This window comes from Pyxicephalus adspersus, chromosome Z (genome assembly GCF_032062135.1).
Source record: "Pyxicephalus adspersus chromosome Z, UCB_Pads_2.0, whole genome shotgun sequence".
Taxonomy (NCBI): domain Eukaryota; kingdom Metazoa; phylum Chordata; class Amphibia; order Anura; family Pyxicephalidae; genus Pyxicephalus; species Pyxicephalus adspersus.
The window spans coordinates 34,087,510-34,104,176 of NC_092871.1; the positions used below are offsets into that span (position 1 = coordinate 34,087,510).

General features: G+C 38.3%; 1 protein-coding gene across 1 annotated transcript in view; it reads left to right on the forward strand.

The window, feature by feature from the left end:
• Nucleotides 1-1,601: 1,601 nt before the first annotated feature.
• The window catches only part of AMOT (angiomotin), a 62,508-nt gene continuing 47,442 nt past the window's right edge, over nucleotides 1,602-16,667 (forward strand). The window contains exon 1 of the mRNA XM_072431965.1: nucleotides 1,602-1,730. The gene's annotated coding sequence lies outside the window, so the exon portion shown is untranslated. The remainder of the gene's footprint in view (nucleotides 1,731-16,667) is intronic.

Below are 16,667 nucleotides of genomic sequence, written 5' to 3' on the forward strand. Positions count from 1 at the left end.
TTATATTTATTGGCATTTATTGATGCAGTGCCAACATATTACGCGGCGATGTACAATAAAAAGGGGTTGCAGATGACCTGCATAATAGACAAGTACTAACAATGATGCAGAAGAAGGAGACGACCAACGGAGAGCACAATGATAGCTGATTCCAGCCACCAGCAATATGTTTTTGTAATGATTCCTAAAAAAAAGATGAGCTTCCGTGGAGCTCCCCATTTTGTCATTACATAGTATTTATATAGCGCCAACATATTACACAGCGCTGTACAAAGTCCATAGTCATGTCATTAGCTGTTCCTCAAAGGGGCTCACAATCTATTGTCCCTACCATAGTCATATGTCATTACATGGTCTGCATGTTTTTGGAATGTGGGAGGAAACCAGAGTACCGGGAGAAAACCCACGCAAACACTGGGAGAACCTACAAACTCCATGCAAATAATGTCCTGGCTGAAATTCAAACCTGGGACCTAGCGCTGCAAAGGCCACAGGGCCAACCAAACTACACTTATTTTAATAGGGTGCTCAGAGCAGCTCTATTGTAATTTTGAAACTGTGACAGTGGGAGCGATAGGTCTTATGCGCTAATCGAGCACTGTCGTTTGTACACCCCCTGCTCTCATTGACCAATCACTGACCATGTAAAAAATACAAGGTGTTCTGTGATTGGCCAAGGAGAAAGGACGTATGGGAACCGCTGCTCCTACTATCACAGTGGTGCTGTACTGTTCCCTAATAATAATAATGTCTACTTATTATGGGGATCACTATGTCATTATTATTATTATTAATATTATTAATAAACAAGTTATATTTAGCACCAACATAATATGCAGGCTGAACATTAAATAGGGGTTGCAAATGACAGACAAATACAGACCCCCCAAAGAGCTTACAATCTAGGAGTAATTTATTTCATATATGTTCAGTGATGGAGACCATGGACGTAGTGGAGACAGCTGAAGTAAATTTTTTTGGAACTTTTTTAGTACTTTTTCCAAAAATAAAGTCATTTAGCCTGGGGTTGAACTTGTCTTTTGGGTAACTACACCTCTCCAAAACCTGGAGGGGAAATTTAAAAAAATATTGCTAAAATGGGATAGAGTGATACATTTTAGGGCAGAATGGTAACCTGTCAACCCCTCATTGAGCAAACCATATCAGACCAATGATCGCTCACACGCACTGTAGCTTTTCCTTTAAAAATAGCCAAATAGCAGTAAAAAAAAAGTGTAGCCCAACATAAACAACTTTAAAAGTTGTATAATACTTTTATTTATAGAGATCTCTACATCAGAGGGATAAGAGGAGACAGAGTGATTTGTCTTCAGAATAGGAAGTGCCCCTGCCTATGAAGTTATATATATTTGGAGTTTTATATATTTTGATGTTTTCTATATAAACAGATCATCTAGCGACCTCCTCTTCCCGCAGGGTATAACTCTGCCTCCAGCACTGCAAGAGTTACTAAACCTTGCCCTGAATAAACCCTATGAGCACAATAGACTTCTGTGTGCTGTGGATGGGCAGCTCACCGCACCAATCAGACGGCAGGCGGTATGTCAGCTGTCCATTCAGCGTGGTGTGGGCGGGAACAGAGCCGGAGCTGAGCGTTTTCCTGAGTGGTGAGTGTGGCAGAGTGCCGGGGCTGCAGTGTGTGGCCGGGGACTCTGCACAAGTCTATGAGATCGCTGGCCGGGACTGCAAGGCGTACGGGCGCCCATATGGTCAGTATCTGCGGTCACTTATCAGTGTGGGAAAGTTATTGTCCTGGTCGGTGTTCCGTGCTGTGCTCATCGTGTTGTATTGTTGATCAGTACTATCCTCTATGTGATGCTTCTGCTGTATCCGGGCTTGTCGGGTGAAAGCTTGTTCTGTGTGCGGTACCGCACCATTACAGAGGATGTGATCATTGTAAGAAGTTCCGCACTCCCTTGTCTTCTGAAATGACAGCTGACGTCTGATTGGCCGGTCAGGGCTGCAATTCTGATTCTCCTTCTCTTGTAAAACCAAATATTTTGTCTGGACACCTGGCTGGGAAGGACAGAATGAGATGCTTCATCCAGGAACTTTTTTTTACATAGGAAGATGTTTATGTTTTCCCAGAATTTTGTCAATCACACTTGTTATTTTGCTCATTTACAAACCTTTGTGTGTTGTATCATCTAAGGCATGGATGGTGACTACAGGGTCATCAAAAAAGGATCATCAGCCAGGATGCTGAAATATAAAATATTATATGACAGGTTCTCTTTATAAGGTGAATGTTTGTTCTAGCCCTGTCTGTATTTATGGCTCATTTACTTTACTATCTGACAAGAACAGGCTAATAAGGGGTGATGTTTCAGAATTGTACAAAAAGCAACAAAGCACATCTAGTATTGTATTATTGATTGGTGATTGGCATTGCAACTTAAGTTTTAGTTCTTACAACTTTAGCTTAAAAATGCTGCTAAATGTTTTAAAATGTGTGTTGTTCAGTTTTGCCCCAGGATTATTTGTATGACATTTCTCTATACATCTGTATGTTGTCATTGACTTGCATGGCTGGGATGCCTTTTAGTTTAGAACACCTGTCTGCCAGTGAAATCAGCCACCTGCTTCTAACGGTGTCCCCACCTCTCCACTTCCTCCCCCTGTCACTCACCCCTGGCCATACTTTCCAGGGAAGGGAGGAAGGGAGGAGCTGAGTTTGGCAGGGAGGCTTCCTACGTGGCTGGAGACCTGGGGTGGGAGCATGAGATTCCTGTCTCCAGGAAACCGCAGTACCACATTCTCCCTCCACCAAATTCTCTCCAAATCCCCCTCCCTTCCATATGACTGTCCAGGGACCAGCACACTGGTACACCAAGTCACCAAGCAATATTTCTGCAATGATGGTAAAACTGCACAACATGCTCGGAAAAAGACTGATTTGAATAATTCAACCTAAAGTATATCTACACCCAAAAATCTTTTTTTAGGTTTGGATAGGATGAAAAAGTGATCAGAGCCCTTGGCAGGATAAATGGCTACCTAGGTCCCCATTAAAGAAAAAAAAAATTCCCATAACTTCCTGCTTTTGCAACAATTTTATACCAGATGGGAAATTAAGGGACCTCACCAATGGAGCCTCCATCTGTTGTAAAACCTAGCAGGACTTCTGATCCTTCCCAAAGCTTTGGGTATAGATAACATTTTTGATATTTTACTTAGTTCTTTTTTATGTAAAAGCAAACACAATCTATGCAGGTCGGTACTTAGAGACTCCTAGCATACCTTCAGCAGCTTTGACCTTCTTACAGTTAGTGTAAAGGTTTGCCAGCTCTGGGTAAAGTCCTGCACTTGCTGATTCCTTCTATAAAATTTTATGGATTTGCCTGCCAATTCCCTTGTAAATTTGTAACAAGTTGCAGAGCTGTAAATGTTATTCCAAAATAAAATCAATGTTGAGAGAGGTAAAGAGGAAGTAAACTCAAAAATGCCTAAAACAAACAAAAAAAAAAAATCCACTTACCTTCAATTCCGCAGCGCAGTCTATCGATCTGGAGGTGTCTTCCATCGGGTCCTGCGTCATCCCGGCATTTGTTCCTGAGCCAGTACGCCTGGTACCTTCACCTGTTCTTCCTGGTTCTTCTTCCTATGTCACCTAACCCAGACACTAGATTGGGTGACATAGTTTTGAAAAAAAAATTTTGTGATCTCACTGCGCATGCGTGAGATCAGCAAATGTTTCTCTTCTCACGAAAAGGCTCGTTCTGCGGATGCCCGAGATGCTCGGGCATGCGCAGAAGGAGCAGCTAAGAGCCTTCCTAGGATGTGCGACGTAGGTATCCCAAGAGGCTTTGCACTCCCAATCATTAGGGGGCAGTGCTGCACCCTTTTCTTTTTTTAAACAGAATTTGTACCTTACGTAAAAGGGTTGTCTACCCTTTTATGTAAAGTGAAATTTCTGAGTTTAGGCACACTTTAAATGTCCTAAAAAGAAACTGGACGAAATGTTTCCAATATGTTATATTTACTGGATGTTTGAGTCTTGAAGGTTCCCTATATCATAGTAAAGTTATCCAGGCACTGAGTGCGGCTGGTTGTACTGCAGTGGCAGTTATCTAACAGAGCTGCAGTTTCATCCTCTGAATGGTCCATTTGTGACAGAGATACCAAGGAATGTGAGGTTACCGGGTCAGAGGATTAAAGCCTATCAAATGTGAAAGAATCTTTGGATTAAAGAGAATATTTGACCCCTTCGGCCTGAAGCCTCTGTGGGATATTTTCTCACCCTTTATTTCTACAGCAGAATTGTGGAGGAGATATCTACAAATTTCTCTTGCAGTGACTGTATGTTCCTATGGAAACACATAAGAGATCACTTTGACTTATAATTATTATCAGGGAAAGAACAATGCAGCTGCAGATTGTCAATGATGTATTTACATTTTACAAAGAAAAAAGCCAATGTAAATTTTCAGGTTAACTTGTGAAATTGCAGTTTTTAGCAGTGCCCAGCAAGTTGAATACAGGGTTCTTTTGTATCTCTGAGACTTCAGCAGTGAGATTTTGTTGCAGATGTATGTCCCTGCCTCATCATAATCCTTCAAAGATGAAACCTGCAGTCACTTGTGTATCCTGCATCATCTAATAACACTTGGAGAGTATGACACTGTAAATTGCCCCTAGGAATCTAGATTTCTGGCCACTTCTCAACTAAAATACTAAAGGCTTATTTACATGATTAAGAGTTACCACAATACATGGTAATGGGGTAATATGGCAACTGATCTCAGTCAGTTCACTTTTTTATTGACAGCTGTAAAAGGTGGGATTTTTTTTATCACATGAGGCAGATTTCCTTTGGCATATCATTTTTCCGGGACAGAACGTAAAAGTTATTCTTCATTATGGGAACCTAGGTGGTAGTAAACTTCTGACAGAGATTCTAAACATTCTGTACTCTATCCAACGCTAGAACTACTTTTGGATGGATTTCCATATTAGAATACCCTCATCATAATCACTGTTATAAAATGTAAAGGCAGGGGGCTTTAACTTCAGTCTTCGAGAGCCACAACACTATTTTCAGATTCTTTGTACACCTTTCATTGTTGCTGTGTATTGGAGAAATACTAAAAAATATGTGTTGAACCTGGTCTTCAAGGATTGAAACTAAGGGCCACGGATAAAATTAGAATCGATGAGCATTTGGCGCTGTTGGTCAATAGTAAACTGATCCGAGTTCTCAGAGTGAAACAGTTTAATATAACTTGTGTTTTTAAGTGAAACATGCCATGACAACCTGTAAATATTATAATGTTTTTCAGTAACAAGGCTGGACAAAAGACATTGACAAAGTTTGTTTCCCCAGCATGACTGTTCATGACTATGGAAATCAGACCTATGCTTGGTGTCGTTTACTGTGTCTAATTATTGTTTATAAACCAGAGGTCATTATTTATGTTTGAATCAAAACTCCACCTAAAGGTTTTGGGTAAAGAATGATTAAGTGGAAAAATGTTGCAATATTATTAATTCCTTTGACATGATCTTCTTCATAATGTCCAAACATTTTTGCAGTGGCGAAATCCTCTTATACATTTTGTATAAGCAAAACCAGCTGGTAGCAAAAAATCTTGCCATAGGAATGTAGACAATGGCTCTACTTTCTGTAGTATATGTAACTGTTTAATTCTGCTACTACTTGAAAAGCTGTTACCAATGGCAGGAATGTTGAAGCCATTTATAGTTAATTGCAGCTATTGAAGAATCGTCAACTTTGAAAAGCCTTAAGCTTCTTACACATCAGATAATTTTGCCCCAACTGAATGGTCGTGCTCGTCTCAGGTAAACATCTGACGTGTTCAGTGATCCATCAGCGCCCTTTATCTATTGTTAATATTAAACAGGATTGATATAGCACTAACATATTATGTGTCACTGTACAATAAATAGGGGTTGCAAATGACAGACAGATACAGGGAGTCACACAGGAGAAGGAGAGGACCCTGCCCCAGAGAGCTTACAATCTGCCATCGCAGATTGATGAACCACAGTTGTGCACTTCTCAATCGTTCCTCCTTCCCCCTCCACCGAACAAAATGATACAGTGTGTACAGCACTCATTCACTCATCTGACACTGGAAACCATCCCATAAGAAAAAGTTATCTGGCGCCTATACAGGTCCTTAAAGGCAATACATGAAGTATTAGTAAGATTAGATTAGAGGATGAACCCAGGCCATACTACACATGGGCCTTTTTTATTTCCATATCAATTAGTATTATTAGTATTCCTAACAATCAAGTAGTGTGTGCAAACGTTCATAAAATCTGATAGAAATTCTGTTTTCTTTCTATCAGTGTTCAAGGATCAGAAGGGCGAAATGTGTGTAGTGTTGATATGCTTGTGTGAACTAGACCTTATGTCAGATATTTGCAGAAACCTCTGAGGAAAGGGGCATTTCACAGTTAAGTGTTCCCATTGTTAGGAGAGTTTGCCAACCCTCCCATAATGTTGAAGACAAAAGGTGGCAGTTGGGATGTTAGCTTAAAATGGCTCATGTCTCTGGGCAGCTTCAGACATTCCCAGGTGAAACATCTTCAGGAGGACAGGTTAGTTAGAAAACCTTGTCCAATTTAATATTATTAAACATTATTTCTATCTAGTATTGGGACTGTGTGCAGCATGTGTGCTTTTCCTCTCAATACCTCAAAAACTTAACAAGAAAGCCCATATCAACCAAGAATTTTTGGCCAAATCTGGGGGGAAAAACATCATAAGGCCGTCAATTGATAATAATAATAAACAGGATTTATATAGCACCAACATATTACGCAGCGCTGTACAATAAATAGAGGTTGCAAATGACAGACGAATACAGACAGTGACACAGGAGGGGAGGACCCTGCTCCGAGGAGCTTTCAATCTAGGAGGTTGTTGGTATTTGGTTGTCCACCTGTCTTCTATGGTCAGTTATAAAGAGATATACTATCTGGGCTAATCTAACTAATCCTTCTTCACCATGATAATTTTCTGTGGGCAATTAAGTGATATGTTACATTTTTTTCCCACTAATCTGCCTCTATCCCTTGAATGGTGGTGTTCTTCAAATGTTTACATTGGTGTCAAGTTTTCATTACACTATCCATCACAAAGCTAGGTGAAGACAGAAATTTTGTGTCATTTTACTGAAAGTTTTTTGGAAGCCTGTGCTGCCTGGATATTTATCATGCCGCTTTGATTTGTTGGGGGTGGGGGGGGGGGGGGGGGGGTGTTCCTGGATAGTTCTAAATCAATTTTAAAAACAGCTTTTATAGAGAGGTCGGTGTGTGAATGATTAGACTTTAAGCACACACAGATTCCTACATGCTGATGGATTTCCTGCTAACTGGGATTTTTTTTGCTGATCTTTCCTTGTCTGTCCCTGGCCACTGAGTACAGAGTTTCCGTTTCAGTGGCCCCACTCCAGAGGTCTGCAAGGCATCCTGGTTTCAGGAGTGTTAACCCTTTCCTTGCTGTTTTCTGCATGTATGGATTTTTAATTTGGGTACGTCACTAAATGACTTAATGATGACCTTTTCTTTTTTTTTTTTTTTTTTTTTAAGCAGTTAAATAGCCAAAAGTATTGGAAGGTTGAACAAGTTTACTGCTACTTTTTTAGGTGTATTACCAAACTTGTGTTTATTGATGCAGTCAAAAGTGGAAGCATAATTTTTGTACAGCTGAATTAAATACTGTCATTGTAGATCAATACCCCACAGGGAAGTAAGTTTAGTGGAACGATCAATCTGGAGCACAAAAGTGGCAACAACTGACTGCAATGCTTTCCAATGTTTCCAGTGTGCTGGACCAATATCGTTAGATGTAAAAATCAAAATATTGGCCTGGTGGGGAAATAATGACTGATTTAGGAAAGCAATATTTTGTACAAAAATAATGTGCAAAGTTTATAATCCCATAGTAATAAGTCATAATTCACCTGTTTTATACAGCAGTCAAAACAATTGTAAAAATGATGCAAAGAGTTACTACATCCACCCTCTGATTAGGAACCTGAATATGTCAACATCTGTAAAAAGATGAATTTTTTATTATTGATTTTTAAATGTTTTAACACTGTTTGTAAATTGGATGGCTTTAATTTAACCAAAGCAAGGAAATTTTCTCTCCATTTGTGACTAATGTTCTCTTTTTTGTTTTGGACGGTATGTTTCCAGTTGCCTTTAAGTTGAAACACAATATTTCTCTATGCTATTTAACTAGTTACAAATTCGCTTTAATCCTATGAGTCACTCTTGTGAAAGAAGTGGTTTACATGGTCAGGACATTCTTTAAGTCAATGTTTTATTTGTTTAATATGTGTTGGAGTTGTGTACAATGTACTTGTATGTATCTGCCCTCTTTTCTTGGAATCTCTTGGCCTGTAAAGTTCTGTGGCTTTTTTATGCAAGATTGATAACATTTAAAGTTTTAACTGCTATAAAGGTGAAGTTTGTGTCATCAGGAGATAAATTGTAAGTTTTTTTGGCGCCTTTGTAGAGGGAAGCTGTACAATCCTCCACTTTATTGGCATTGATGCATTCTGAGCTTATCAGCCAGCCAATAAAAGGGAGGCGGGACGTTTCCAAGTGAGAATTCTTGTTGAATACAATGACATCAGACATTAGAGGAGCAGAGAGAGAGGAAATAGAACCTCTCCCATTTCTCAGCTTACAGGAGCAAAGTACAAATTGCTCTAGAAATCCCTTGGGGAAACATCCTAGTATGCTAGTAGAACAATGGCTTATTAATTGACTGCTGGTTTAGTTGAAACCCATTTTCTTTTATTGTCAGATCAAACTTGTTTAGAGAAAATGCAGAGAAACAAATGGTTGAGACGGGGCCATAGAGACTGGGCTCAGTGTGTAACCTCACATGATTCTCATATGCAAGGAGGCGGCTTCTCCAAGCTTGTTACATCAGCATCACACAGGGGATGCATAGTTGTGGGGGATGGAGGCACTGGAATTTGTGTGTGTGTGTGTGATACGGTTATACTTCTTACTCTACATATTCACATTGTATGGATGTAGGCTGGAAGGAGGAAACTGCTGTGTGTGTGTCTGTATATAGATGTATAATATATGAGCCATACAAAGGTTGTGGTACCTCTAGGAAAAAAATGTAGAAAACAAAAAAAGTTGATCATTATGCTTAGGAAATCAGTTTTAATATTAATAAACAGGATTTATATAGCACCAACATATTACACATCGCTGTACACCTGGGTTGGACAGACGAATACAGACAGTGACACAGGAGGAGAGGACCCTGCCCCAAAGAGCTTACATTTGGCATGTATAAATGCTTGTATTCCCTAGTTCTCCACTATGAATTACAACTTTCTATTAGAGGTCCATTGAGCTGTACTGTTTTAAGTAGTTTAATTTAACTCTATAGCTGCTTTCTGTCTGTATTACAGCTGCCACAGCTCAAACTCCATATGCAAAGTAGAAATCGGTAATGAACAAACCCAGGCTTTCCTTACTCAACTGATTCCTACAAAAAAAAAAAAAAACCAAGGCAACGTGTAGTTATTCAGCTTGCATTTACATGTGCATTTTTACCAGCATGTGGTGAGGATGCATCCTTTGCATTTTAGCAGACTGCAAGACTTAGGAAAACAAAAAAAAAAAACACTGGTAAACACATTTTTTTGTTGAGTTAGATCTTACACTTTTTTTTTTTACTAATTTTTGGATGGTGAATCCAGAAATGACCCCATTTTTTGCTATCACATCCAGTTTTTACGATACAGGGCACCCTCCATTTTTGTCAAAAAAATATACAAATTTTACATACAATTAAAATAATGAAAAAATAATTTGAATGTACTGTTTATTTAAATGTCTTTTTTTCATACAAAGGATTTATTGTTAGAGAAACTGAATGGCCAATTGGGACTGACCCAAATATATTGCCATTGTGAAGGATGACACACTTTAGGCTCCGCTTTGAGCTATCGATAAATAGTCGCCATTTAGTTGATTTATAGGTTGGAATTCCTAATTCCTCCATTTCTGAAGTTCTGAAGCCTTCTTTGATAGTCCCAAATCATTCAACTCATGCTGATCAAATCCTTTACGAACAGAGTCCTCTTCAATTTCAAGCTCTTCATCATTGTGGTCACCTATTTTATCACCATACCCATGTTCTTAAAGAGAGGGTAGTGTAACGAAAACCAGCACTGGGATTTCATCTGAATGAACTGCTGGTCGTATAGCCGATGGTAGACTAGGATACTCTGTTACATTTAGTTTTCTTGTCATATCCTGAAGTTTTCACTATACAAAAGTAACAGTTACTGAAATGATCTCCTGGCTCTCGCCAAACCATAGGTATACCAAATGGCATCTTATCATATATTCCCTTTGTCCACATCTGTAAACCCTCAACACACACACACACTGTTTGCACACCTTATGAGGGGCCCAAGACTTATCTTGATCACCAAGTTTAACTTTGAAATATGCCAAAAAGGCTTGCTCTACAAATGTGCTGATGTTCGCCCTTTGACTGGGAATGGTGAAACTGCCACAGATACCAGAAAATGAATCAGGGTTGTTTAGGCACTTAGGATGAGAAACAGCAGAGCCAGACATGATCTGAAAGAAAGGAAATACGTTTGTAAGTAGAAAAATAAATTTAGCTTATTCGCTAGAGCAGCGCACAACCTCTGATCACACTGTCTTGCGTGTAAATGAATAGCCCATACAAATCCGCGCAACTGTAATCGCATTCATATAGGCAGTAGAGAAAAAAACTGACGTCACAGAGGGAAAACTAACTGCACTTTCAGAATCAGCATACCTATTTTAGTGTAAATTGGCTCAATTGTTCAAAATTGTTCCCCAATGTATTTAATGGACAGATGTATATTGAACTTTTAACAATTGTTTATTGCAATTTATAACAAAGAAAATCAATTAGATTGAATATTTAAGCACTTTCTGTTATTCTGATATTTGATTACTTGAGTATTATTATACTTTTTTGTGTGTATGTACACTACGAAATATGTTAACTTTCCTTCTGATTTTCTATGCCTAACCAAGGGGCAGCATTAGTGTATCGGTTATAGTGTATTGCACTAATACTGGTGTAGCTGAATGTAAGAATACATTGGTCCTAAGCTTTGTGATGCCATTGGATTCCTCTGAACTAAAGCTTGGCTTCAGTGTAACTGGATCACTTTGGGGCAGATTTACTAAAAGTAGAACAGGAACAGTCAAAGGCTGACTCTTCTAAAAGAAGTGCTTGTGTTTTATTTTTTAGTTAACTCTCAGAATCTGTTGAGTGTTGGTGAGAATTGCTGTGTAGCCTATACTAAAATGTATTTATTTTGGGATTTTTGTTTATTGTACCTGCCTTGTGTTCACTGAGCATGGGCATTGTTTTCAGGTCTTTTTAAATATTCAGAATTTGTGTAGCACACAAAAGAAAAATCAAGGAATTTGTTATTATAATATAAAAATGTGTTGTATTTTGTTTCTACATTTGATGTAAATTTCTGTTTCTTAAAAATGGCACAGTCGTTTTTGCTGTAAAAAAAAAAATCTATGCTCCATTCTTTTCCTGCCAGCTGGTCCCCTCTTTGGTGCACATGGCAGCAGGTGGGTTAACTGACATGTACCCAGAGCACAAAGGTAACTGGCTTTTTGTCTTGGGTGCTGAATAGGCTCACCTCTTGGAGGTTTGCTGCAGCCTTGGAAAATCAGAAGTATCAGTTGTCCTTTGATCACTGTCCCCTTGTTAAATGTATGCAGAGAATTGAAATGACTCAGATTACCGCCCTGTTCTGGCCTTTGTTCTGCATTCCGCGGTTTTATATTATTCTGTGTCTCCCTGGAATCTGCCAGCAAACACATTTCTATCCACAATAATAAAATAAATCTGAAAGACTAGATCATTGCTTATTAGGATGCTGCTGTATAAATGTGCATGATATAAAGCTGGTAGAGCTTGGTAGAACTGCAGTGCAGTTGGTATATGAATTTTTATCAATAACTAAAAAAAATAACACATTTTATTTTTGCATAGTTCTGGCGGACTTCACGGCCAGGCGCTGACCTGCCTTTTCTCTCATTGAGCATTGAAGGAAATCAGAAAAATTAGGTCATCTCTGTCCTCTCTTGCTTTGTCAGAATAATCCCTGTCTGTACTTAAGCATTGCCTCTGATTGTCTCTTAGTGCTGCCCTCCCTCTCCTATCTAGAGGGCTGCTGTGCAAGGAATGGCAAGAGCCTGTTACAACTTAAATGTAGGTACACTTGCTTGTTGCATTTTACCACCTTTATCAATTTTTTTTTAAATGTATTTTTTCATGTTCATAGGTGTTTTATATCCAGCTTTAAAAGTGTAACTTCAGGTACAGAGCAGTATGCTGTGATGTTTTCAGGAAGCAATTACTATTAATAATAATAATAATAATAATAATAATAATAATAATAACAATAATAATGATAATAATACATTTATTATTAAAATGTATTATTAAAAATATTTTTATACCTTTTTTTTTTGGTTTCTATTAAATTTTTGGAAAAAATTGGAAATTTTTCCATATAAAAAACCGTTTTAGTGTGGAGGACCTGGAACTCAAGTCAGGTATATAATGGGGTTTGTGTCCCCAATTAGGATAGTTGCCCCCACTTAAACTTGACTGAGGTTTTAGCCCTCCTCCTGTTTTCACTAAAACTAGAAGACTAAGCTGTGGTTTAACATACATTATTGGCAGGGGCAATTAGGCTACGCACACAGGTCAGATGATTCTCGTCCAATTATTTCAGGGCTAGTATCCAACGAGAATCTGACATGTGTACAGCGCTCATCTGACGTCGTTCATGGATCTGCCAAGATCTGTACAAGGAACGATTGTAATACAAGTGAACGGGAGAGAGCGCAGGAGCTCTCTCCCGGCTCATGGCTCTTTCATGCATCTTTCAGTCTTTTGTCATTAGAAAGGATTGTGAAAGATCTTTTCCAACAACAAAAGTCTAATGTGTGTACGCAGCCTAAGGGTTACACAAGGTGTTTTTTTTTTTGTTTTTTTTCTTTGCATTTAAATATGAAGACTGAAAAAATCCTGCAAAACTGTATTTTTGAGGTTGGTACAAACACTCCAAGTGGCTCCTAAATACTGGCTTTCAGACAGCTTTTGCCCATTATCGAATAGAATTTCTTGTTAAGATATTTTCCTTTTACTGCCTACATATATCATTTGATAAATGTCATACTTCAAATCCCGCCTGGCAGAATGAAGCCCTTTCTCCAGTAAGGGCTGTTCCTGGTTGTGTTCAGGTGACTCAGCCCTGTGGTATGGACAGCCAGTACTGGCACAGTTCCATACACCTGCTTCTCACCACACCCTGCATTGCTGAAAGAATGTAACAACTCTGGAATATTTTGTAATGAACACAAAGCAACAACACAATATTGAGTTAATTTAACAAAATTGTGTAAACAGCACCAATGTTTTTTTTTTTTTTTTTGCATAAATGTGCAAATTATACCCAAAGCAATTAATAATAAACTTAATAAACAGTATTTATATAGCATCAATGTATTACCCAACACTGTCCATTAAATAGGGATTGCAAATGATACAGACAGTGACAGAGGAGAGGACCCTGCCCAGCAGAGCTTACAATCTAAGAGCATGTGTTTGATTACCAGCATAAGTGGTTTAGATCATCACTTTACCGTGCATTTAAAGAAAAATTCCTATTCTACAGAGCCGCAAGGATACTATTGGCTATTAAAAAACAAAACCATCAAAGTAATGACTAAAGTTGTGACCATAAACCTTTTGTTTAACATTATAACAGTCAACCTTATAGAAACCCTTGAAATAATTTTTAGGCCCTGGGAAGTTCCAGTGGAAATATAATTTTGTAGTTTCTTATTATATTCTGATCAGTAAATTGTAGATACAAGAAAAAATGATTATAAATAATGTGCTGTACCTAAAGAATATAACTCCCAAGCTGATCATTTTAGGACCCCTGGCTGTACATCAGAATCTTCCCAATTGTAATCATAAAAATAATTAGAGGTTGTGGACAAATTTAGTTGGTCTAATATATGGACATATATCTACAGGCCCATGAAATTTGAAACAGAACATATACATTGACTTGCTTACTTAAATACACTTTACTAAACAGAGTCAATAATAGATTACTATCTATTACAGCAATACATGCTGCTAGGAAGCTGATCTTATGCATCCTTCTTATTACCATCATCCATTGATTCTGTTAAATACCAAAATACCCCGATAAATGCCTCACTTCCAAATATCAATATAGTGAAAAGATTGCAGAAGGTTTGGGAATCATGGATGTGATGTCTAAATGGCAAAAATATGTCAACTTGGATGTTGGGCTTTAAGAAACAAACCCAACCCCTCTTACCTCATTTTATCCCCCTTTTTTGCTGACCTGTCCAGTTCCATTTATACTTCTGCTTCATTACCATCTTTGTTAGCTTTCTCACAAATCATCTTAACCATCATAGACATCACCTTGAAATATAATACAGATAGACTATCAAAGCATGATTCCTGCAATTAGTTTAGATTACTCTAATATGTCTTTGAATATTTTTTGTTCCCAATTGAATGGCAGGAGATTGCTGGTATGTGATGGATCAATTACTACGCATACAGCAACCCCAGTAACACCTTGTATAACAAGAGAACTTGGATTTCAGTTTCCTAAATCTCCATCCACAGATCCAACTTGCTCACCACCTCTCTCTTCACAGACTTTCTCAAAATTCCATTTCCCACTTCTATTACCAGTGAATAGGAAGAATTTAATAAAATGTCTAAAGCTTGGCAGTGTAAACCTCTACTTGTCAATACAACTATTTTTGGTGCAAAGGAAGGACAAGGAATCAGGCAGGGACTTTTAAGTAAAACATTTTAATTTTCTCCTATTTGTCAGTTGTCTGTGGCAAATTGATTTGCCCGGGTTATACTAGACCCTAATTCCCAATTATTATTGATCCAATCTTTTAGATTGGAAATATGTTAAAACATTTTATTAGAATTACTATTTGGGCACTAGCCTGTGGTTGGGCAATCTGCTGCAGATCATCAAGTTAGGATATACTGGTCAAGATGAGGTTACACGGATTGGAGGAAGGCAGTTTCCACTTTACTGGTTAATATTTGTCTCAAGTTGCAATTGAGGATACTCATCATCTCAGCAGTTTTAGGGAGCGTTTGAGAATATGAATATTTACTGTGGTTAGTGAAATGCAATACATTTTCAGGAACAAATCCTGTGTGGATGTGTGGACCTAAAACATTCTCAAGATTTTCTATTTTTATTAAGAAGATGCTAAAATATTTATAGTGACCCAGTTCCCTAACAAAATATACTAATGCTTAATTGCTCCTGCAAAAAAGCAGTTCAGTTCCTGGAATATATGGCAGTAGGTTTATTTTCAGTGTTGGATCTTGGGCATTGCTGCCTGTGAGCACTAGTCTCAATAGATGTGCAGCTAGAGGTGATGTATATACTAAGAACCATTTCAGACCCAGCACAGGTCTGTCACAGGCTCAACTACGGTCCCAACCTCTCCCATTAAAGGCAATGGCAGCGGTGGGACATTTTTTTCATGTGGAGCAGATCACGCAGAGGTTTTTCAAAAGCCCAGTGGTTGTGGTTTGAAGATCTGCACCATGAACCAATGTTAAAAGGCTAATTAATGCACAGATATTTTTTAGTAGAGTCTCTTTTAGGCCTTTGGTTGAGGAATCTTGTCGTATGGTGAGTGTGTCATTTATCTTGCTTGCCTTACAACACAAGAAAAGGTCACGGTCATGTTAAACAACAATGTCTTGTAAGACAGAGAGGTGAGAGGTTAAACCTGATAGGGTTTTTTGCTATTTTTTGTGTAACTTGAGTGGAATGGATTGGAAAGTGTTGCTTTGAAATGCTCCAGATTGTAATTTAGTGTCAGGGCACGTAGTGCTCTATATTATGACCAGTTTAGAGGCTTTAAGCTTTTCCTGTCCAGAGGGAAGACATCAAAGCGTTTGTAGTATATATTATATACGAATCCCCTAACTAATACACTTGTTATCTTGCAGAGAAAAAAATAAAAAGAACTATTATAATAGTGACAGCACAGGTTATACACTCAATTGTCGGTGTTGAAATCACATCTGGGGAGATCAATTTGCATTCATTTTTTTTTTATTTAATACTGGTTTATCGAGCAGATAAAAACAAAACAAAAAAACGTACTTACAGAAACAGGAGTAGGTAGGGGTTAGTAACAGAGAAAAGCTGGGTAATTGGGTAGCATTGGATTTGCCCTGTGATGGTTTCATATTCCTTTGGAATACCTTTTAACAAAACAATTCGGCTTCATTGGCGCATTTGCAGAGGTTGGACTTATCAGCCCTATTCAAGAAATTTTTCATATTCTAAAAGCAGAACTAAACTGACCTTTTTTCTGAGTCCAGGTCTTCAGCCACCGTGTTTAGCCAGGCCTCTTAAAGTGTGCATAGGAGTTCATTTATGGGCAGCACGGTGGCTCTGTGGTTGGCACTTTGAATGTCTGCCAGGGCACTATCTGCATGGAGTTTGCAGGTTCTCCATGTGTTTTGTGTGGGTTTCCACTGGGTACTTTGGTCT